Source organism: Fistularia commersonii, chromosome 14 (genome assembly GCF_037954325.1).
Source record: "Fistularia commersonii isolate RoL2024-O1a breed Wild chromosome 14, RoL_Fcom_v1.0, whole genome shotgun sequence".
Lineage (NCBI taxonomy): Eukaryota > Metazoa > Chordata > Actinopteri > Syngnathiformes > Fistulariidae > Fistularia > Fistularia commersonii.
Window position 1 is genome coordinate 2,319,837 of NC_141297.1, and position 16,049 is coordinate 2,335,885.

The following is a 16,049-nucleotide window of genomic DNA, read 5'->3' on the forward strand; positions in this document are numbered from 1 at the left end:
TTCCTGGCTTACTAATGTTTAATAATACATGAAGATAAAGATGGCTAACTGATGTTGAAATGAATAATGGTTTTACTTTCATTTGTAATAATAATGACAATAATTATTATTATAAGAAGAACAAGAACAAAGAAAATAGATTATTATTATTAAAAATACTATTATTATCCTCATATAATTATTATCATCATATTATCATTATTATTATTATTATCTTTATTATTATTATTATCATTATTATTGTTGTTGTTGTTGTTGTTGTTGTTGTTATTCCCATCATATGCTTAAATAGTCGTGTCCAATTGCCTATTATTATTATTATTATTATTATTATTATTATTAGTAGTAGTAGTAGTAGTAGTAGTAGTAGTAGTAGTAGTAGTAGCAGTATTAGTATCACTATTGATGTTTTTGTTATTTTATCTTTTTGTGTGTTTTAAAGGAAGAATCGTTAATGGCTAAACCAAATCATTAAAAAAAATGTTAAAATATCTCAAATTATTCTTAAATCAATAATGATCATTATCATAATCATGATAATGAATAATATAAAAAAAAATAACCCTAACCCTAACCCAACAAAAACAGCAATACTAATTCTATCATTAGTATTATTGTTGTTGTTGCTATTATTATTACTGGTAGTAGTAGTAGTAGTAGTAATAGTAGTAGTAGTAGCAGTATTAGTATCACTATTGATGTTTTCGTTGTTATTTTGTTCTCTTATTTAAAGGAAGAATCGGGGGCGGTGCGTCTTTGTTAATGGCTCAACCAAATCATTTAAAAAAATTTGTGAAAATATTTAAAATTATTTTTTGAACAATAATAATCATAACCATAATAATGAATAATATAAACACCATAACATAAAACAGCCATGATAATAATAATAAAAATAAGTAAAATGATGATCTGAAAAATAATAATGACAACAAATTAACAACAAAAACAGCAATACCAATACTATCATTATTTATTATTGTTGTTGTTGTTATTATTATTATTATTTCCCCTTCCTGCCTGAACACACTCAGACTTGTTGTTCCTGGCATGCAGGGCGACGTGTCGCTCCCTCCTGCTGCCGCCGACCTTTATGTTGTGATCACACCATCAGTCCTGGCCGTCCGCGGGCCGACCCTGAGATCCCCGCCTATTTTTCTCCTCAAATCTGGCCTAACGTTCCCCCGATGAAGGGGTCAGAGGCTGCCGCGCCTCTGCCAGAGAAGGAGGCAGCGGCGTCTGACAAGGTGTGAAGACAGAGGCCCTGCAAGAGCCTAGTGTGTCATCCCTCTCTGCACACACACACACATTTAAAAAGAAAAATGAGAGAATTAAAAGCGAAAGCCAGGGAGGGAAACGAGTCGGAAGGAGAGGCCGAATAATGTCCCGCCTGATGCGGAGCCGTATTATTTGATTTTGTTTTGCAGAGCATCGTCTAACCTCGTGCTTGTTTTTAGAGGGATTTTGAGCTAATCGGCTAGCAGAGACTAGCAAAGGCTAAAATTGCATGTTTCTTTGAACCGCGGAGTGTGTGTTCTGCCATCTGTGGTTAATGAGCCAATGGGAGGATATGCAAGCATTCACCCTCTCATTCACACACCGTATAGAGGAAATAACCTTTTTAGTGTAAAGGAGGTGAACAGATAAATTATAAAAATCTTTATGTGGAATGAACCATTCCTCTAAAAAATATGTGACGGATTCATATTGAAAAAGAATTGATGAAATTACACCCTTAAAATATTGTTGAGTTAAAAGAGAAAATCTTGTCACTGTGGGAAAATATATTAGAAAATGGATTGGTAGCCTTTATGAGAGGAGGTATAATGTTTACAAGGCTATTCTTATTATTTAATCAATCTTTTTAATTTTGCCGTTTTATTTATTTATTTATTGCTATAGTTTTTGTGTGTTTTTTTTTTTATAAAAATAAGAAAAGAAAAGATTGTTTTAACAATGTCGCTAGACGTTTTTTCATCAAAAAATAAAAATTTTGTTTTCAAATTTTGAAGCAAAAAATACATTGTAAAGTTACTTTTTCATTTTTTTCCTTGCTGTTTTTTTTTTTTTTTTTTAAACCCACTGTATAAAACCCCCAGATGCAACACAAAGATTTGATTTCATGCAGAGGGGCCACAAAATATTGTTCTGAGGGCCGCGATTGGCGAGGCGTCATGGCTCCTGATCTCCGCATGGAATATGATCTGTCACAAACAAGAAAAGTGATTATTGGCTCACTTATTGATCACCGATCAATACTTGGGCCTCCGACTTCCAGCGTCGATACGATACAGTATTTCTCGCGTGGAGAAGCGGGCAGAAACATCCAGCTGGCACGTTCGAGACATCCAACTAACTAACTAATGCAAAACTAGATGAAGCGCTGTTTTCCCCATTGCTAACAGATGGCGCGATGCTAAGCTATTACCATCAATTGGTTATAACCGTTGCGCAGCGGTTGGCGCTTTCGCTTCCAGTTGGAGGCCTTTCTGTTTGGAGCCTATTCTAGCCTAAACTAGCCGCTAACGCTACAAATCCTAGCGCTGTTTTGGCGCGAAAATTACGACAGGACCCATAAACGCCCTCCCCTCTCTTGACAATATTCTTAGCGACCTTATGCTAAAGCTAGCGCCTTGCTAGCCCGCCGAAAAATGGCCAATAGGAAGGCAGCTTTCTGGACAGGTGGAAGGCAGAATATCTGTTTACATTTGTAAAAGACGGACCTGTTCATTTATTAATTTTATTAATTATTTATTGATTTAATATATAATTTTATTAGTTATATATTAAATCATTATTACATTATATTTAACATTAACATATTAAATATATAAACTTATTAAATTATTTAATAGTTTATATATTTAATATACATATTTGTATTTCTTATTCTGTTATACAATTCTGTTTATAGAATTTCCTACTATTATTTATTATTGTTATGTTTTACTTGAAACTCTGGCACAACAATTTCCTTCGGGATAATTACAGTTGTTCTTATTCTTATTCTTATTCTTATTCTTATTCTTATTCTTATTCTTATTCATTTTATATTTATATAATACTTATTTTATTTTCTATTCAATAAATCATAATTATCTATTTTATTTTATTTTATTTTGTTTTATTTTGCATGTGTGCAATATTGAGTTATACATTGTATAGTTTAAGTTTTGCTGGTTCCATATTCAGTTTTGGAGCAAAATTTGTTTGTGTCCATATGAAAAGGTTCATTATTATATCCAGAAGAAGGTTTTTTTTTCCAATAAATATAAATGACGGCCTGCAAATTCGTTCCAGTTTTGAATTTTGGCTCAGCGGTATAAATGATCAATAAACAAATGATAACCAACAAATGAGAGAAAAGTCTGATTTCAAGTTGTTGGATCCGATGCAACTCGACTCAGCGCAAAAGCCAAGGAGCTTTTTTGGAAGTCCATCGCCTCGCTTGATGTTTGATGCTGAAATATAAAATATTTTACGTTATCTTCTGCTTCCAATCCTCCCGCTCGTCCCGCCGAGTGGGCGAGATGTATGTGTTTTACTCTGTGCTCCCCGTGGGCGCGTTTGAAAAAAAATTAAGTGAGAAAAGGTTATAATTATAAATGCAGATCGTCCACTCATTTCACATAATTTTGTGTACAAAACTGCACACAAATTGAAAATGATATTTAAAATCTATACAAAGAAAAATGAAATTGCTCAGATGTGTAAATGAGTGAGTGAATAGTTATTTTGAGTTTGTTATTATGCGATGTGTACCCAACCAGTAAATGAGTGAATATCAATAATATTTTTTCTTAATTTGATTATATTACATATTTATTATATTAAGCATTATATTTTATCAATATTGTTACATTATTGTTTTATGATATTATTATAAGTTTAACATTTATATTATTATTTTTAATATAATTCAGTTTGACTTGTTAAGCCGCTATTAATTCACAAATTCTCTGAAATTGAAATTGAAATTGAAATTGAAATTGAAATTGAAATTGAAAAAAAAATGCAATCAAGGTGTTGTTTTTTTTGTTGTTGTTGTTTTTATAGCCAATGAGCCTTTCCTTATTTCTATCCTCGTGTGTCACCAGGTGATCTCCTGCAGGGGACCAGCAGTTCTCTGGGAGGTTTATGGAAACCTGACCTTTTAGTGGAGAAGGTAAGTCCTCTTTGTACAATCTGACAGTTTCTATCCAGGTTTCACACCAGGATGAACCTCAGGCAGCTGCATCGGTAGACCTAAACTCACCGTTAGCACTAAAGTGTTCGCTCCGTTTGATATTTTAGTGATGGGCTAAATGGAGGGGCGGGCCATTTTTTCCTCTTTAGCGATGACATGGTGACGCAGTGTTTAGCACCTTTGCCTGACAGCAAGAAGGTGCTGTGTTCTCCTGTGTCTGCATGGGGTTCCTCAGGGTTCTCCAGGTACTTCCCACTGTCCAAACACATGCAGGAGGTTCACTGAGACCCTGAATAGCCCAGATGTATGAATAAGAGGGTGAATGGTTGAATATTTATATGACGTGTGAATGAGTGAATGAATTGTTGTACGCGTCTCTTTACGACATGTGAATGACAGGCTGAATGGGTTACTTCTCTATAATACATTTGAATGAGAAGGTGAACGGTTGCATATCTCTATATTATGATAATATGATAATGCAATAATGATAATAATAATAATAATTTTTATTATAGGCTCCTTATTCAGTACTGAAGCCATTCAGAAAATGAATGACTGAATGACTGAATGAATGAATGAATGAATGAATATTCTACCAGTTTTTAATTCGACAACCACTACTTTTAAACACTTGGACGACAAAGTGAATATCCGATATGTTTACCGTAATTTCCCCACTATTGAGCGCACCTCAATATAAGCCGCAACGGCTAGCCGGTCGCTATCTCGGGCTTCCTCCTGCGCACTAAAACCGTCAAAGTCCCCCCCCCCCCAAAAAAAGTCCATACATTAGCCACATCGTTGTTTAAGTGAAAAAAGTCGCGGCTTATCGTCCGGAAATTACGGTACATAAAACATGCTGCCCTGTTGGGCTAAGACGCTACGGCTAACAGACAGTCTTGCTGCCCAGGTTTTTCGGTTTTCCGGGTTCCTCCTCCTGTCCAAACACATGCAGGATGAATGGAATGGATAGCAGAGTAAAAGAATGAATATTTTAGTTCTAAATCGGCAGAAATGTCTGGACTGTTTGAGATGCCTCATCATCCTTGTCTAGAAATATTTAATTGCCGCTGTCGGGCACGAAACCCCGATCCTGTTAGTGTTTTCTTTATGATTGGCGGAGAGAAAGGCTCGCCTCCGGCCGACGAACGAGGAAGCCGGCTTCGATTCTCAAACCCGGGACATCCATAATTCATAGCGTGAAGCTCAAGTGCCCAACTGGGGGAACAAAAACAAAAAGCATCTTTTTTACATCATATATTACATTACACGCAGGACTGCAGAGGCGCTGCAGGCTCTCCTGTCAGCCGTGCAGATACTCAGGTTTTACAGAAGTCTCTTTGGGTAACAGTTTCCTTTTCCAGGCAATATTCTCTCCAGTCGTCTTGTTTCTTCTCATTAGAAACAAGTCTTACAATTGCAATTTTCACATCTTTACTAAAGAACTCTATTTCTGACATCCTCCCAGAGCACCGCAGCTTCAATACTACCGCCGCTACGTCTACCTTAATGCTAATTTTTAGCTACGTTTCCTCTTTGTCTCGATGGGAAAGGAAGATTAGACAAAAGCAGGAAACATGTTTTTTTAATCTCTTAAAGTCCAATTTAGGTTTTATTAATCTGATATTCCGCAATGGATATCTTACGCCTCCAGGCTACTCGGGCAATTTACCTCAACGATATTCACAAGAGATCTTCTTGCTTTCGTCTTTCGCTCGTTCAGGTCGGTTCGGTTTTTCTTTCGGATAAAGGCTGCAATAAAAAGCACTTTTGTTGGAAAGGCTAAAAATGCAATATTCCAAAAGCTAATTGTGTTCAGCAGCACCACAATGGTTGCGGTGGTTAATTCTTGTTGAAATCTTCTTGTCTGGACTCAGTCCGAACTGAAGAAGCCTCTCTGACGAGGGCTGAAACGTCCTCAAGTGAAGAAATTCAAGTCCAGTTGCCCGAAAACAGGATTTCGACAAGAATTCTCCATGGCCTGGAGGACTGAGAACCTCCACAGACTTGTTGCAGTTGTTAGCTCGCAGTAAGAAGGTCCATGGTCGGATTCATGTGGAGTCCCAATGTTCTTCTCATCTGCATCCAAAAACATGGAGGAGGTTCACTGAAGGCTCTAAATCGTGTCTCCAAATAACATGTGAAGGAGGGAAGAGTTGTGTAATTGCCATCAGCTAACAGCTAACAGCTAATCAGTTCATTGAAACAGATGCAATCACATAGTCAACGGATCCGTACGCGAGGCTAACAGAAGATAAACATTTCTAACAGAATAACATGGGAACAAGAGAAGGGTTGCGTAATTGCTAACAGCTAACAGCTCATCAGTTCATTGAAACGACACAATCACATAGTCAACGGATCTATACGCTAGGCTAACAGAAGATAAACATTGCTAACAGAATAACGTGACCAAGTGAAGGGTTTCGTATTTGCTAACAGCTAGCAGCTGATCAGTTCATTGAGACAGACACAATCACATAGTCGACGGATTCGTACGCTAGGCAAACAGAAGATAAACATTGCTAACAGAGGCCAGTTGTTCTTTGACCGCTGAAAATAGTAACCGAGTATTTGATAAAAATATATTCTATTTTATTACATTAATTTTTAAAATGTCATTTTAAATTTGAAAATTATGGCGATTTCAGAAACGTGTAAATAAAATGTGTTAAAATATTTTTAATAAGCATCTGCACGCGGCAGTAAAAAGATGACGGCGCACAAAGTGAGGACGGCATTTTTGGTTTGCTGCTGGTGGATCATAAATGCAAGAAAGACTCAAATAGACATTGAGTATTTTGCTTAAAAGTAACCTTCAACCAAACAGCTTTTTTTGGGTGCATGCAGAAATGTCATTTTGTATTCCCTGCAGTCGTTCATTGATTAAAAAAAAATGCAAAAATATTTTATTTATACATAGTATAAAGGAAAAAAACAAACATTATAAAATAAATTTATTTTACATTTCAAAGAAATTTCAAATTGAGTATAGATGCTTTAAAGCTTTGCTCAGAACTGACAGAAACATAGACAATTAAAATTACATTTTGGCTCTAAAATGACTGCTAAATTATTACAAAAGGGCAATTCAAGGAAATCTATTTGAAATAGTGATCTATTTTTTACTGATATTTCCTTTTGTACCCACATGATGTACAGAGTACGTACAGGGGCGTGGAGATAAGTGACCTTATTTAGCTTTTCTGTCGTCTCGTGATTAATGCACTTTTGACGCAGCGCGGCAAAGTTTACCGACACCTACACACACTCACACACACTCTCACACACACCCACACAGTGTGGTAAAGCAGCAGGGTCGATTAGGGGTTTCGGTATCCAGCTCAAGAATACTTAAATCAAACCAGAAACCATCTGATTACTCGATTGCCACTTTAGAATAATAGCCGTCTCTGCAGGAGTGTACGTTAAAATAAGCTTTGCACGAATTTAGCGTCTTTCATTGTGAAAAGGGATTCTTGGCATTTAAAACAAAACTGCGGAATCCACGGACTTGGAGACAATTGCCGCTATATTATATATATCCATATTATCCATTTATATTGTCACTTAGTTCTGGTTGTGTATTTTTCACCCTCATTGTTCCTTTATGTTGTCCATTATTATCACAGATGTTGTTGTTGTTGTTGTTATTCTGCTGTCTATTTATTTGTGGATGTCTTGCTATCTTCTGTAACTATATTTATTTATATTCATATTTATTTTCTTTTTTTTTCGGGGGGTTTTACAACTGTTACACTGCTGTGACAAAGGAATTTCCTCTACGGGGATCAATAAAGTTTATCTTATCTTATCTTAGCTTATCTTAGCTTAGCTTAGCTTAGCTTAGTTTATTATCCACAGCCATTGCAGAACGTAAAATTCAGATAATATGTTCATAGTGAGGGAGACATGGTTTCTTTCATGGGATGTTTTAATCAGACAAAAATATACCCACATATGTTGAATCATTATTAGCTGCAGGACAATATGCACAACAACAAAATGGGATAGACGCAGGAGGATACAGAGATGAATCATGACTGGCAGCTAGAAGTTAGCGAGAAAAATATAAATATTTGTTTAACACATTTGGAATATATAAACAAGAATTGCTTGTCACTTCGCACTGTGCTATGTGCATCTTGTTCATTCATTCATCCTGCAGTCCAGGTAACCTGCAACCAATCCCAGATGCAGGATTCACCCTCATAAATACAAACATTCACTCCCTCATTCCCACGTCAAACGGAGACAGACAACCATTGTGCAGTTCAAGGAGTATAGAAAATGAATGAGTGGATTTTGGGGGCCTTTTTTCGGGCTTGTTTTTTCTAGATTGTCGGGTGAGGCTCACAGTGTGGCTGATCAATGCCAGGATGGGCGCGCGGACACCGCTAGGTGATGGTACATAAGATAAGTCAAGTTAAGTTAAGATAAGATAAATTAAGCCAAACCAAGCCAAGCCAAGCCAAGTTACGCAATGCTACGTTAAGTTAAGTTAAGTTAAGTTAAGTTAAGTTAAGTTAAGTTAAGTTAAGTTAAGTTAAGTTAAGGCACGCAACGTGACGTGACATGACGTCAAGCTACACTAAGCTTAGTTAAGTTAAGTTAAGTTAAGTTAAGTTAAGTTAAGTTAAGTTAAGCCAAACCACGCATTGTGACGTGACGTTAAGTTAACTTAAGTTAAGCCAAGCCATACAATGTGATGTGACATTATGTAAAATTAAGCTAAGATAAGCTAAGCTAAGCTAAGTGAAGTGAAGTGAAGTGAAGTGAAGTGAAGTGAAGTGAAGTGAAGTGAAGTGAAGATAAGCCAAGCCAAGCCACGCAACGTGACATGACATGATGTCAAGCAAAACTAAGTTAAGTTAAGTTAAGTTAAGTTAAGTTAAGTTAAGTTAAGTTAAGTTAAGTTAAGTTAAGTTAAGCTTGACTGATCCCCATAGGGGAAATTCTTTTGTCACAGCAGTGTGACAGTTACAGCATCAATACATATGAATATGAATATAAATAGAGAGACAATTAAAATATAGCAAAAGATATCCAAAAATAAATAGACAGCACAGCAACAACAATAAGGATAAGAATCAGGCCAGAAATGCAGAAGCAGAGGAGCGATTCCTGTAAAATGGTTTATTACCAGAAAACCAGGTCAAACTGTCACCATGTCCCCAAAACAAAACTCGCTAGGCCTCCGATATGAACAGTGAACAGCGCTGCCGTGAGGGGAAACACACCGGATCAGATCAAATACTGGACTCAAAAACAACTTGCTCAGTCTCTAATGAAAACAGAGAGCAGAAAGTAGCAAGCGGACAAATGCTAAATCAAAACAAACCGTCTCTCCACGACCTATAACTAGACCAGTGGTGTCAAACTCATTTTCAGCGCCACATCAGCATAATGGTTGCCCTCAAAGGGCCACATGTAACTTTAACAGTATAAATGTAACTAAATGTGATGTCCAATAAATGTAACTACTCCTTAATGTTAAATAACTCTGAATTTATCACTCATTCAAATCCAAAATGTTACATATTCATTTGCATGGATGTCAAAAATCCTAGTTGCTCTGTTACAAAGCTAGTTTTCACTGCTGCAGTTTTCATGAACACATTCTGCTGCCGTCGTAGTTTGGCTTTTTGCTAATTTGTTGTTTTTCTGGAGCATACTTAGCTCCGTGTTTGGTGTCAAAATAACAACGTAGATTGTACTCTGACAACCGTTGATGTGGACACACTGCGATCTAATGGCAGGATGCCGTCACTTTGCAGGTGACGTGATCGTCATGAATTGTTGGAAATGTAGTTTATGGTCAATGAACACGTTTGACTTATTTATTTGAAGAGAATCAGACCTTTTAAGACATTGTCACAGGCCACGTAAAATGACATGGTGGGCCACATTTGGCCCACGGGCCTTGAGTTTGACACATGTGGACTAGATGGACCTACATATAGAAGGCGGTCAGCACTATTACCACATGAAGGGGGGAACACATCATCGATAATGGCCCTCATGACAAAGTTAGACCGACCCAGTTAAGGTTGGACCACAACAAACGCTCCCTTTTTCCTTGACACCCCCTCATTCACATATTATACAGACAAACTTCGGCATACTCAGTCAATCACACATCAATAGAGACATACAAGATAATTTGAGGTCTCCCGTGAAACTCCTGCATGCATATATTAGATGTTTTGGAGAGAAGGTTAGAGCCAGACTGAGATGGTTGGGTCATGGACAGAGGAGGGATAGTGAATATATTGGTAGACGGATGCTGGAATTGGAGGGCTAGAGGAAGACCAACGAGGAGATTCATGGAGGTAGTGAGAGAGGATATGACGTTAGTTGGTGTGAGACAGGAGGATCCAGAGAATAGGGTGAGACGGAGACGGTTAATTCACTGTGGTGACCCCTGAAGGGAAAATCCCAGAGTAAAAGAAGAATTTGTCACAGGGGTGCAGGACATGTATGACCGAGACAAAGTGACGACTGTGATGGTTTGGATATGAACACTCCTCTGTTTGTGTCCAAACCATGGTGAAGATCTGGGTAAAAGGTTGCTGAAGGTGGAACTGACATTCAGAAGGTCTAGAGGAAGACCAAAAAGATTTATGGATGAAGTGAGAAGATATGAAGTGTGAGAGAGGAGAATACAGAGAATACAGTTAGATGGAGAAGGTTGATTCACTGTGGCAACCCCTGAATGGAAAATCCAGGAGTAAAAGAAGAATTTGTCACAGGGGTGCAGAACATGTATGACTTAGACAAAGTGGTGACAAAGATGGTTTGGACACAAACACTCCTCTGTTCATGTCCAAACCATGGTGAAGATCTGGGTGGAAGGTTGCTGAAGGTGGAGCTGCCAGGCAGGCGGTGTAGAGGAAGACCAAAGAGAAGATGGATGGACGTCGTGAGAGAGGATATGAAGGTAGTTGGTGTGAGAGAGGAAGATACAGAGAATAGGGTTAGATGGAGAAGGTTGATTCACTGTGGTGACCCCTGAATGGAAAATCCCAGAGCAAAAGAAGAATTTGTCATAGGGGTGCAGGACATGTATGACCGAGGGTTAGATGGAGATGGTTGATTTGCTGTGGCGACCCCTGAAGGGAAAAGCCCAAAGGAGAAAAAGAAGAATGAACCTCCTGCATGTTTGTGAACTGTGGAACCCGGAGAAACCCCCCACAGAAACATGGATAAAAGCCTCCAGCTGGAATCCAACCAGAGACCTTCTTGCTGCGAGGAGGAAGCGCCAACCACTGTTCCCCCCTTGTATCCCGGCCTTCGGTGCACTGATCCAGCCTCCCGCCTCCCTGGATCCTCATGAATGTGCTCAGACACGCACAGGCTCATCAGTACTCCGAGGAGCATCGAGCAGGGAGGCAGGGAGCTGCTTTGCTCAGAAACTACATTCTCAGATCTACTGCAATTGCCTTTCCGCTCCATCCTCTCCACGGCCCCTGAACTCTGATAAAATCTGGCCCCGGAGCCGAGGGGGGTCTCGGTTATTCTCACGACCATCGCTGCCGGTCTGCGGTTCATTCCTACGTCGCAGTTTTATCCCCGCTCTCTCTCTCTTTCCTCCACCACATTGTCGCTGGGAGGCTGGTGGCAAAAGGTATTACATAACCACTGCAGCAGCGCCTGAGACGCCGTGTTAAATCACGTCCCGGCCGCAAGATGTGTGTGCGTGTTCATAGCTGGTGCCATTGTTTAGTTTTGTTTCCATTGAACGGGGAAAAAGGGATGGGATGGATCCGGTTCTCTCTGTTTATCTCTCTCTTTCATTGTCTCTCTCTCTCTCTCTCGTTCTCTGCTCTGAAAGGGGGTTTCGGCTGATAAGCCCTCTCTCCGTGCACGCCCGTCCAAACCGGAGTTTGCGGCGCAATTTTCGTTAAATGGATGCTGACGTGGTTTTCGACGGCGCGGTCGATGGGAGGCTCTGAAACGTCAGAATCAGAAAAAACTTTATTTGTCCTCGAGGGGGCAATTAGGGTGCAAAGGGAATTGCAGCATCAAATTGTATATATATATAATATAGGTATAATATATAACTGCACAGAATTGTGCAAATTGTACAATTGCTAATAGACTGTGTAGTAAGCTGCGTACTGCATTTATATGATAAATACACATGCATTTTAAGATACGGAACGCTTTATATACTCATTTTTTGGGATATGAAGTGCAATTCAAGCAAAATTTATCCGTCAGAAAAAAAAAAAAAATCATGATACGAATACGAGAGCCGGAAAATCAAAATTCGGAATTTGCGTGGTACGCGCCAAGCGAGCTCCAGCGACTCGAATACGCTTCGTGACGCCGTCGAATCTTCTGGATTGGCGCCGCTCACACCTTGAAGCCGAAGTGTTTAAATGTTTTAATAGTGACAAACAGAAAGACAGTGGTAGTCTTAGTGCAGAGCGCAATCTACGTTGAGGCTCGGCAGTCCGCTGCCTCACCGCACGTCTCCTCTCAGTATTCGAACAGGAAATGTGAAAATCCAAGCCATTTTGAATTTAAAAAAAAACAATCTGATGAAGTTCAATGAAAAATACCTTTATAATGCAAATCACTGATAAATATACTTCTGGAAATAAATAAAGGGAACACACAAACAACACAATGTGACTTCAAGTCAATCAATGGGAAATCAAACAAAGCAACACTGATTCATTTGGACTTGTTTTAAGAACATTACATTAACGCTGGATCAGCCTGGAGTGTGTTTTTACACTTTCATTTTGAGTGTGAGTCAAAATCCAGACTTCCATGTGTTCATATATTTAAATTTTTAATGATCATTTTGGTATTTTTTTTGTTGTCAGCACATTCAACGATGTAAAGAACAAGGTATTTCATAAGAATATCACATTCTGGTCATTCTAGGATGTGTTATTTTAGTGTTCCCTCTATTTTTTTTGAGCAGTTTATAACCATTTCATTCTTTTTTTTTTTATTTGACATTTTTTCTTTCCAAGATTGCCAAGTGAGGCACGGCCTCTCCTGCCTCCCCTGACTGCACCTCACTGATGCGCGGTATTGTGCCACGGCGTGCAAATCGGTCTCAAAGCTCAAATTATTATGGCTGCAACAGAAGAACATCCTGGATCATTCAGATCAAGGATGTTTTATTTAGTGTTCCCTTTATTATTTTTTTGGTTATATAAATACAACCATTTGTTTTTGTCTTTCCAAGATTGCCAAGTGAGGCACGGCCTCTCCTGCCTCCCCTGACTGCACCTCACTGGTTGCATCTCCCTGTATGTGTGTGATCAATCCGGGGTGAACCCTGAGTGCAGAAGGAGCGCAGATTAGCCGACAACAGAAGTTCTCTCACAAAGGGGGGCTCGAATTAAGGACCTCCTGGCGAAGGGGTTTTAATCTGCCGCTGACGGACCTTCCCCTCTCAGCAGATGACCACTTAACGCTGATCCCCTTCCCAGGCAGGATGACACTAATCGCAGTTCCTGCCCCATTCAGGGTTTTCTTTCCCGTGCCTTTTGGGATGATTGGGCGTTGCAGAGTTTGTTTTGGATCCCTCTGGATGCCGTTGACCGGGGCGAGGCTTTCGATGAGATGTTTTCCCCCACGGTTGGACCAAGTCAGCTCCAGTCACAAGAAGTTTTGGGAGGTTGGGTGTTGAAAGCTGCGGGACAGTGGACGTTCAAGTTTCAAGGGCAACACGCCCGACTCGACTCAAGTCGCTGTCGATCAATCATGTTTGTGCGCTGGCTACCGACCCGAAATCAAACATGTCGTCAATAGTCAATTGAAAAGGAGGAGGCGGGACACAGGAAGTGGTGCCAGAAGACTGAGATGACCAGAATTTGGGGGGGAAACAAAACAAAGATGGCCACCGGCAAAGTAGGGAGGTGTCCTGTATGTATTTCCCTCCCGTCCGCCTTTCCTCACTGAAACTAGATGAAATCTCATCGAAGTATAGAATATTCTCAGAATATTCTCATGTCGGAGCCGCCGTTCTCCCCCGAAGGTCTTCGAACACAAACAACAGGGAGGTTATTTCCCTCTGCATCCGTGAAGGGGTTTCTGAAACCAAAAGGGCTGCACGTAAATCCGCAAGGGAGCGTCTATCTGACACACTGCGGAGACCAAGAGCAAGAACGACCGGAGAAAACATCATTGTTACACGAACGTCCGTTGAAAACCAGATCGTAATTTCTGAATAGAATCATCCGGATGGATGAAGACCACTCCAGGCGTCGTCCTGGAAATAATATTTTCTGTTATTTCCCAACAAATCGTAGAGCGCGGCGCGGAAAAATAAAACAGAATAGGCTGACTCGGGGGGAGACAAAATAGCTATTGAGAAAATCCCTTCACGACCGAAGGGATGCCGTCAGAAACTCAATATTTGTGCGGCGCCGTCGGAGGTGTTTGCGATCAGACACCTGAGTCATCCTGCCTTTTTCAGTCGTGACCTCGACGGGCTTCGAGGCTCCGGCGCGCTGAGCTGCTCCATTCAGCCGTCAGACGGCGGAAATCTGAATGAAATCAGTTGGTTTTGTTGCCGAAATGGAAAAAAAAGATACAACAGGTCGAGTAGAGTCGAGATGTTATTCATGCGGCGCTCCATCACAACACGGGTTGAGCGCTAGCGACAGCCGCGAGGAAGTTATACCTTCAGACGGATAAATGAAATAATACGAATTTACCACCAGCGCTAACAGTTACATGCTAATCGCTAAAACTATACAATAACGGAAGAAGAAGCAGCAACGGTGGACGCCGCGGTAGACGAAGCCACGCCCCCTTGGAATCTGCCGAATGAGAGCGTCGCGGATCTTGGCAGAAGATATGAGGATGCTATCGTGCACTGATGAAGGGAGGATGGGAAGAGCGAGAGAAATGCATCATGGGATGCGACGGGCTAGCTTTGCGCTAACTATCAGCTCATTTGTGGACGGATTAACATCCAGCTTTGGTTCGATAGATGACAAGTTAATTTGTGTGGGATTATGGAGGGAAAGAGGGCATGAAGGTGGAGGAGAGGGTAAGAGGGAGGAAGATGATTGGCTGCAACAAGCCAAATCATCAGTCGAGCAAAGTTTATGTAACGTTATCGTTGTCACCTCCTTGTTTTGGAAGAGAAACTGGAAGTCAATACAGAGGAAACACACAGGGCTGAAAATCCGACTTTCATTTCCGCAGTCGGGTTTTATAATTGAGACAATTTTCTGCTAACTTCACCTCAGGCAGGTGCACGTTTGGAGATAGCGGCCCTGCGACGTGATGAGCACGCAGAGCGCCGAGCTGCAGACTTCACCCCGGAACTGCCGACAAGCGACGCGAATGCTAAGCTATCCTCGTTTCTCGCGTCGAATCAATAGCGCCGCCTCCCTGGCAACCCTTCCGGCTGAAAACCCCAGAATGAGTGATGATATCTTTAGTGCAAGTGCAAAATACACCAAAACACATAATAAGGGATTGCAAATCTCTGATTTAACCAGTAGTCTGGGTTTTTATATTTTATAGGTTCACGGCTGGTGAGGCACTGACTTCATCGCAATCAGATTTACAAACATATGAAACCGCCATTTGATTGGCAGCAGTTAACGGGTTTAAAATCTCATACCTCCTGCTTCGATATAAAGTCCAATTTAGAAAATAGTCATCCTCCATTTTGAAAGTGAGGGGAGGAGAAAATAAATGGATGGCTGCACTTGACTTGCTTTCTCGAGCTTGCTGTTGCTGTGGAGTCGCAAGAAGAATCCCTGGAATCATGAGGCCCCCCTAGCATGAGGCAGGAGAACCGCGTGCCTCACTTAGTGGCTCTTTGCAACCATTTTATGATCGCTAGGCACAAGAAACTAGTAACACACATACAGTT

General features: G+C 40.2%; 1 protein-coding gene across 2 annotated transcripts in view; it reads left to right on the forward strand.

Moving 5' to 3' along the window:
- The window catches only part of pacsin1a (protein kinase C and casein kinase substrate in neurons 1a), a 50,024-nt gene that overhangs the window by 2,524 nt on the left and 31,451 nt on the right, over positions 1-16,049 (forward strand). For both annotated transcript variants that reach the window (XM_086159592.1, XM_086159593.1), the window contains exon 2: positions 4,098-4,165. The gene's annotated coding sequence lies outside the window, so the exon portion shown is untranslated. The remainder of the gene's footprint in view (positions 1-4,097; positions 4,166-16,049) is intronic.